The 8618-nt window shown below is 56.2% G+C and overlaps 1 pseudogene; it reads right to left on the bottom strand.

Annotated features, from left to right (window-relative positions):
* Window positions 1-7153: 7153 nt before the first annotated feature.
* Window positions 7154-7866, bottom strand: LOC138070741 (melanoma-associated antigen 10-like; annotated as a pseudogene).
* Window positions 7867-8618: the final 752 nt, after the last annotated feature.

The raw sequence follows: 8618 nt of genomic DNA, 5'->3' as shown, positions 1-8618 counted from the left end.
GCACTGACCACAGAGGCAGGGGTCTGCTTAGTCCTCCATCGGGACTGGTGTGTCCAGCCTCTGCTAACCCGAAGACATCCGCACTCCACCCGAAAAACCTCACCTCACGAGGTCCCTAGGCCAGATGTCAAGAAGCTGCTCACCCTGCTCACCACCCTGCTCTGGGCCCTCCAAGACCCTCCTGCAAGGGCCAAGTCCCTCCCTGTTGGGGTCTTAACTGTCTCGGTCCCTCCTCGCATGGAGCCTGTACTCCAGGCAAGATCTGCAAGTGTCCTGTCTGCAATCGGGAGGCTCTGCTGCTTTCGCCCGTCTCTCTGACAGGGATGTCAGGCACTGCGGCATGAAGTTGTCCTGCCTGGGGACTACCAAGGTTCCCTCTGGTCTGAGATCTGACTACCCTCAGTCCTCACTCAGGGTGTTCACCTTGTCTTCCGGTAGGACCTAGGCTCTGTCGTCTCCCCACTAGGAAAGGTGGGAAGAGGTCCCTGCTCCTCGCACCTGGTCCCCACACTCACAGACCCGGAACTCAGGAAGAGAGGACAGACCTAGTGTGCTCTTCTCGCCCCAAGGGCTCCCAGGGCCGATAACAGGGGCTGAGATCTGTGGGGTTCCATCAGTCTTACCTTGGGGTCCCTAGAGTCTTCACTTGGGGTCCCTTCAGTCATCCCTCAGGGACCTCAACTTGTCTCTGTGTAAGGGCTTTCGATTCTCTCCTCTCCCCACTCGTGCCCCATCCGTTATGTCAGGTCCCCAGTCTCTCTGACACCCGGATGTCAGGAAATGCAGCATGGTTCATCTGCCCTATGTCCTCCCAGACCCCACTCTGCTCTGGGGTCCAGCGTCCTCTTCAGTCTTCCCTTAGTGTCTTCACCTTGACCCTCAAAAGAACTAAGATCTCCCCCTCTTCCCGTCTGAGGCCCTGCCCCTTCTAACAGTTGCCTAATGTCTCTGAGATGCAGATGCGGAAGTCCGAACCGGCTGCCAAGTGCTCATCCCACCACCAGGGTGGCCCAGGGCTGGCAGCAGGGGCAGGGATCAGTGGGGTTACCTTTTATCATCCCTCAGGGACCTCGTCTTGAGCCCTGGCAGATCCAGGGATGCCCCTAGTGTTGACCCGAGGCGGGACCCTCACATCAAGGCTCAGGGAACACAGAGGGTGGATGAGCACATGCTGCATTTCCTGACATCCAGGTCTCAGAGAAACTGGGGACCTGGGAAAGGGGGCGTGGCCTCGGGTGAGCAGAGGGAAGAAGCCCAGCTCCTCCAGAGTTTCAAGTTGAGGACCCTGAGGGAGGACTGAGCGGACTCTGGACCCCAATCAGAGGAGACCTCAGGGAAGCCTGTAGCTGCTGTTGGCCCTTGGTGGCCCTGGGGTAGGATGAGCCCAGCGTGCGCGGTTTCACTTCCTCATATCCGGATCTCAGACTGGAGACCTGGTAGGGGGGCTGACTTCCTGAGGTCGGTCGGTCGGGATCTCAGACTGGGGACCTTGCATATGGGGCGGGGCCTTAGGTGGTCGGATTCCCAGGTCCGGTGGGGTGTCAGGTTGAGGACCCTGAGGAGGAACTAGAGGACCCTGAACCCCAATCAGAGGGTACCTCAGAGAAGCTCATCTCTGCCGTCAGTCCAGGGCAACTGTGGGGGTCGGAGGAGCGCAGCAGGCATGGTCTGACTTCCTGACATCCGGGTCTTGGAGAGCCTGGGGGTGGTATAAGGGGCGGGGCTTCAGCTGGGGAGAGGCGAGAATCCCAGGTCCCGGCCGGAGGCAGGTGAGGTGCCTGAGGGAGGACTGAGGGGACCCTGCATGAGGAGCGACGGAACCCCACAGATCCCCGCCCCTGTAGTCGGCCCTGGGAGCACATTCTGTGTGTCTGCCTTTCTTACATGCTGGTCTGAGAGAGACTGGGGATCTTGTGAAAGCGGCGGGGGTCTCAAAATGGCGGACGGGACAATCTCCGGTCCTGCCTGAGGGCCAGGCTGCATGCGAGGATGGACTGAAGCGGAAAGACCCCAACAGGGAGGCAGGGATCCTAGCCCTTGTGGGGACTCTTGGAGGCCCTGGAGTGGGGTGAGCAGTTTCTTGACTTCTGGCTTAGGGACCCCGGGAGGTGAGGTTTGTTTGGGCGGAGGGCAGAGGCTTCAGGTCGGCAGAGGCTGAACTCCGCAAACCCGAGGGAGGACTAAGCAGACCCCCGCCCCTGTGGTCAGTGCTGGGAGGCCAGGCAGGACGTGAGGAGGAGCTGAGGACCGAGCATGTCCCCAGCCTAGGACCCACAGGAAGCCCTGGGCAGGTTCGGCAGCATGTGGAGCCCCTCAGCGCTTTCTGTTGAGGCTGGGATCTTGTTCCGAATTTCCATGCAGGCCCCCAGAGGGGAGGGACCAGGTGGTGCCAGGGGCAAGGTGAGCACTACAAGGGAGCCCTGAGGGGACCTCCCACCACACAACTGGGGGGACCTCACAGAGTCCACCCCGCGTACTGTCACAGAAGGCTGAGGGCTGTGCCACAGGATACCCCCGAGCTGCCCCCTCCCTTTTTCTCACAGGAGCTGCAGGAACCAGGAGGGGAAGGCAGAGGACTGAGGCTCGTGCCCTGAGGTCAGAGGGCAGAGAAGGTGCAGGCAGTACCCGGAGTCAAGGTGAGGAGGGTACCCTGAGTGTACACCGGGGGCTCCCCACCCCAGAACAGAAGGGACCACCCAAGGGCCTAATCCCCCACCTTGTCAGCCTCGGAAGTCTTGGACTGTGCTGACTGTACCCTGCGGAGCCACCTCACTTCCTCCTTCCGGTAGCCAGGGGACTGGCTGCCCCGGAGGCTTGCCCCTGTGAGGTCTGAGAGCACCCCTCAAGCGGAGACCTGTAAGTTGCCTGTGTCAGTCCGCCCAGGGTGTGGTGCTCAGCTGAGGCCATTCACAGCCCCTCTCTCCCCCAGCCTGGCCCGTGGTCCCCATCTGTCACCCTGGCTGACTCCTGTCTGTGGTTTGATCCCAGGCATCACGCTCGTGGTCGAGATGAGTGAGCTGAGCAAGCCCGAGGAAGGTTTTCAGGACCCTGGCGAGGCCCAGGGCCCGGTGAATGCGCAGCTCTTGGGGGCTGAGGCAGGGGTGGCTGCATCTGCCTCGGCCTCCTCCCCCACAGTGTCCTCCTTAGGCACTGGGGAGTCCTTGCCCCAGGAAGCGCTGAATGAGATGATAGCTAGCCTAATGAAGTTCCTGCTCCTCAAGTATCGAGCCAAGGAGCCGACCTCCCAGGCGGAAATGCTGAATAAGGTCCTCAGGGATAACCAGGAGTACTTCCCGGTGGTCTTCAGCCAAGCCTCGCAGTGCCTGCAGCTGGTCTTTGGCGTGGAAGTGAAGGAGGTGGACCCCAGGGAGCACATCTACATCATGGTCTCCATCCTGGGCCTCAGCTGCAACGCAGTGCTGAGCAGTGGGCAGAGCCTCCCCAAGGCCGGCCTCCTGGTGCTGGTCCTCAACCTGATCATGCGGAATGGAGACCGTGCCCCTGAGCAGAAGGTCTGGGGAGCGCTCAGCAGATTGGGTGTGTATGCTGGGAGTGTGCACTGCATCTTTGGGGAGCCCAGGACGCTTCTGACCCACGTGTGGGTGCAGGAGGGGTACCTGGAGTACCGGCAGGTGCCTTACAGCCACCCTGCTCGCTATGAGTTCCTGTGGGGTCCCCGGGCTTATGCGGAGACCAGCAAGAGGGAAATCATGGCATTTCTGCTCAGGGTCAAACAAAGGGCTTTGAGGGCCTTCCCACTGCGGTCTGCAGAGGCTGCAGGGGAGTAGGATGAGGCGGACTGAGCCAGAGCAGCATCCAGGTGAGCCTTCGCTCTGAGATTGAAGAGGGAGCGGTCAGCCTTCTCAGAAGTGAGGGCCTGGGGCAGTTTGGGGAACCAGTGTATAGCTTCATTGCATTTGTTTTCTGTATGATGACATGGAGATTCACCAGTTCTCCTTAGAAAATGTTCAAACTCTGATTGTTTTCATAGAATGCTAAATAAACTTCAGTGTCTCAGCTTCGTGAATGATGCTGATGACAGTGCATTTGCGCTTACCCAGATTGTGAGCAAGAGTTTTGCTGTTTTGTAAAAGAGATCGGAGACTCTTCCATTGTATTTTGTGGTCCTGAACAGGATGCGATGGAATTGGAATTAGAACTGTTTTGGAAAAGTGAGCTTACTTGGCAGTAATATTGATGATGGAAGAGATGATAAAAGTAATGGTAGTGAATTCATGGTTCTGTCCTTCTTGTGTGTCATTTTCAACAACTAAATAATGTCTTGTTCATTTGGATTTGCCTGGGTTATTTAAGGAGTCAGCGGATCATGAATTGAGCCCCCTGCTCACTGGCTCGTGTATTCCAAAGACCTTTATGGAGCCGCTGCTCCATGAAAGGCTGGGTTAGCAGTGGGGACACTAGGAGAAGCCGGACACCCCCCACACCTTGAGCGATGATCTAGGAGCCGTAGTCACACGAAGAAGGTGGAGATAAGTCCCCTAGTCACACTAAACCAGGCAACCCAGGGCGGGGCGCTCGGGCTCCTAGAGGAACGCTGCAACGTCAGTGTCTGAGCCAGGGCGTTCTGGGGCTTTGGGAAGCTGGGTTCCTTCTGTGGGAGGTGATTGTGATGAGGCTGCGTGGTGGCATCCTTCAGACGTGCAGACAGTGTGTCTTGGGGGTGACGGGAAAGTCTGAAACAGATCATTGCTGTGAGGTATCCTTTTGCATCTTGGATAAAACACAGAGAGATCTCTTTCTCGGGCAGGAAGGAAGGGGTCCTGACTGTTGTTGCATTGCTGTTGACCACAGGGGCAAAGGAGGTGTTTTCTACCACTGCCCCACCATCTGCTCAGAATCCTGGAGAAGAGCAAATGTTGCTTTGAAGTATGGCCCAGTATTCCCTGGGCTGGTCCTCTACTCTCTGTCCTGGGAAAGCAGATTACCAAGTATATTGAAATGACCATTTATTTGGTCATCTGGACTTTATTTTGGCCACTTGTGCCCATGCTCTAGATATCAGAGGGATGAAATGAGTGAAGAGAAGCTGCTAAGTGGAGAAATCCTGCTGGGTGACTGGATCCTGGGAACTTTGATTCCCAGCTGGGAAAGACACTGCTCCGCACCCCTCAAACACACACATACACCCCGGTTGAATAACATAACCTCTAAGAGGAAAACGCACAGAGCAGCGATTTTGACTGCTTTTTTTATTTATCTGAGACTCAGAGTCTGAGATCCAGATGACAAAAGAAATAAGTACTAGCCAGAAGAGATGCAACATCCATACATCTGTGTCTCTTTTGCTGTTATATTAAAAAAAAAAAAAAAAAAAAAGATGCAACATCCACCAGCGTCCCTGGCTTCAGGCAGGTTCAGAAGTGTGGAGGCAGCAGAGACTCAACAGGTTAAGGCTGTGCCTGGCATCAAATGACAGGAGCGAGTTCCGGGCCTCAGGAGGTGGTGAGGTCACTGCAGTCTGGTGTGCGGGCGGGTGCAGGGGGCTGAAGGGGCAGCTCTCCCTGCTGAGTGCCAGAGAACAACAGGAACAGAAGATGTGATTCTGGCTACATACATGGCACCTGCCACATAGTCAGTGGACACTTGGAAATGGTTGAGAATTTCAAGACCCATGTGACCTGCTCAGACTGTCTTCCCCAAAACAGGAGATTTTGTCATTATGAGTTCTACCTGCTGCTCTTTGTTGAGCATCCGGTAGGCAGTGTGGGATTGGAGAGATGTCAGGTGTTCAGTCAGAGAAGGCAATGGCACCCCACTCCAGTACTCTTGCCTGGAAAATCCCATGGACGGAGGAGCCTGGTAGGCTGCAGTCCGTGGGGTCTCTAGGAGTCGGACATGACTGAGCGACTTCACTTTCACTTTTCACTTTCACGCACTGGAGAAGGAAATGGCAACCCACTCCAGTGTTCTTGCCTGGAGAATCCCAGGGACGGGGGAGCCTGGTGGGCTGCTGTCTATGGGGTCGCACAGAGTCAGACACGACTGAAGCGACTTAGCAGCAGTAGCAGCAGCGTGGGGTGTGAAAACACCTCATTTGCCCCTGTGATCAAGAGCAATGTGACGAGAGCCAGGGCCCCTCCCTTCCTGCCCAAGAAAGAGATCTCTCTGGGCTTTATCCAAGATGCAAAAGGACACCTCACAGCAACGATCCACTTCAGAATTTCCCGTCACCCCCAAGACACACTGTCTGCAAGTCTGAGGGCTGCCACCACCCAGCCTCAACACAGTCACCTCCCACAGAAAGAACCCAGCTTTCCCAAGCCCCAAACCACCCTGGCTCAGGCACTGACACTCCAACACTCCTCCTGTAACCCCACCACCCCGCCCTGTGTTGCACTGTTCATTGCGACTACGGGATGTCTTTCCACCTTCCTCATGTGACTGCAGCTCCTAGACCGTCGCTCTAGGTGTGGGGGTGTCCTGCTTCTCCTAGTGTCCCCACTGCTAACACAGCATTTCACAGAGCAGAGGCTCCTAAAAGGTCTTCGGAATACACGAGCCAGTGAGCAGGGGGCTCAATTCATTCTGCTACTTCCTAAAATGACCCAGGCAAATCCAAATAAACAGAGATTATTTAGTTTTTGAAAATGACACACAAGAAGGACAGAACCATGAATTCACTACAATTACTTTTATCATCTAATTCTTCCCCCATCAATATTACTGCCAAGTAAGCTCACTTTTCCAAAACAGTTCTAATTCCAATTCCATTGCATCCTGTTCGGGACCACAAAACACAATGGAAGAGTCTCCAATCTCTTTTACAAAACAGCGAAGCTCTTGTTCTCGAACTGGGTAAGTTCAAACACACTGTGATCAACATCATTCACTAAGTTAAGACACTGAAGTTTATTTAGCCTTCTATGAAAACAATCATGGAACAAAAAAAAAAAAAAAAGAAAAAATCAAATTTTGAAAGTTCTCTAAGGAAAGCAGATGAATCTCCATGTCATCATAGAGAACAGGAATCCAAAGATGCTATACACCCGTTTCCCCAACTGGCCTGGGCCAGCACGTCTGAGAAGGCTGACCTCTCCCTCTTCAATCACAGAGGGAAGGATCACCTGGATGCTGCTCTGGCTCAGCCCGCCTCATCCTCCTCCCTTGCAGGCTACGTAGACAGGGGTGGGAAGGCCCTCAAAGCCCTTTGTTTGACCCTGAGCAGAAATGCCACGACGTCCCACTTGCTGGTCTCCGCATAGGCCTGGGGACCCCACAGGAGCTCAGAGCGGGCAGGGTGGCTTTCAGGCACTTGCCGGTATGCCAGGTACCCCTCCTGTACCCACATGTGGGTAAGCAGCTCCCTGGGCTCCCCAAAGTTGCAGTGCTCACTCTCGACAGCCCCCCCCATCCTGCTGAGTGCTCCCCTGACCTCCTCCTCGGGGGCACGGTCTCCATTCCACATGATTAGGCTGAGGACCAGTACCGGGAGGCCGGCCTTGGGCAGGCCCTGCCCACTGTTCAGCATCATATCATAGGTGAGGCCCACGGTGGGGACCATGATGTAGATGTGCTCCCTGGGTTCCACCTCCTTCACCTCCACACCACAGACCAGCTGCAGGCACTATGAGGCTTGGCCGAAGACCACCGGAAAGTGCTCCTGGTCATCCCTGAGGACCTTCTTTAGCATTTCCACCTGGGAGGTCAGCTCCTTGGCCGGATGCATGAGCAGCAGGAACTTAATCAGGTTAGCCAGCATCTCATTCAGAGCTACCGGGGGCAAGGCCAGAGACTGGGGTGGGGGGCAATTGCAGTCTCCCCTGCCTCAGGCCCCGAGAGCTGCGCCTCCAATGGGCCCTGGGCCTGGGTCCTAAGTTCTTCCTCGAGCTTGCTCAGCTCACTCATGTCGACCATGAGCGCGATGCCTGGGATCAAACCACAGCCTGAGGCAGGAGGGAGGCGGCGGAGGGGGGCGGGGGGCAGATGGGGACATATGGGGACCACAGGCCTGGATGGTGGAGAGAGGGGATGTGAACAGCCTCAGCTGAAAACCACACCCTGGGCGGCCACAGGCCACTTATGCATCTCCTCTTGAAAGGTGTTCTCAGACTTCACAGGCGCAAGCCTCCGGGGCATCCAGTCCCCTGGCTACCTGAAGAAGGAAGTGAGGTGTCTCCCCAGGGTGCAGTCAGCACAGTCCAAGACTTCCGAGGCTGACAAGGTGGTGGGACTAGGCCCATGTGGGGTCCCCTCTGTTCTGGGATGGGGAGCCCCTGGTGTACACTCAGGGCACCCTCCTCACCTTGACTCCGGGTACTGCCTGGACCACCTCTGCTCTCTGACCTCAGGACATGGGCCTCAGACCTCTGCTTTCGCCTCCTGGTTCCTGCAGCTCCTGTGAGAGAAAGGGAGGACGCAGCTCGGGTGGTATCCTGTGGCACAGCCCTCAGCCTTCTGTGACAGTACGAGGGGTGGACTCTGTGAGGTCCCCTCAGTTTTGTGTGGCGGGAGGTCCCCTCAGGGCTCCCTTGCAGTGCTCACCTTTCCCCTGGTACAACCTGATCCCTACCCTCTGGGGACCTGCAAGGAAACTCAGAACAAGACCCTAGCCTGAACAAAAAGTGCTGAGGGGCCCCACGAGAGGCCGCACCTGCCCA

Source organism: Capricornis sumatraensis, chromosome X, assembly GCF_032405125.1.
Source record: "Capricornis sumatraensis isolate serow.1 chromosome X, serow.2, whole genome shotgun sequence".
NCBI classification, from domain to species: Eukaryota; Metazoa; Chordata; class Mammalia; order Artiodactyla; family Bovidae; genus Capricornis; species Capricornis sumatraensis.
The sequence above is the reverse complement of the archived record's forward strand: the minus strand, read 5'-3'. Positions and strand labels throughout refer to the sequence as shown.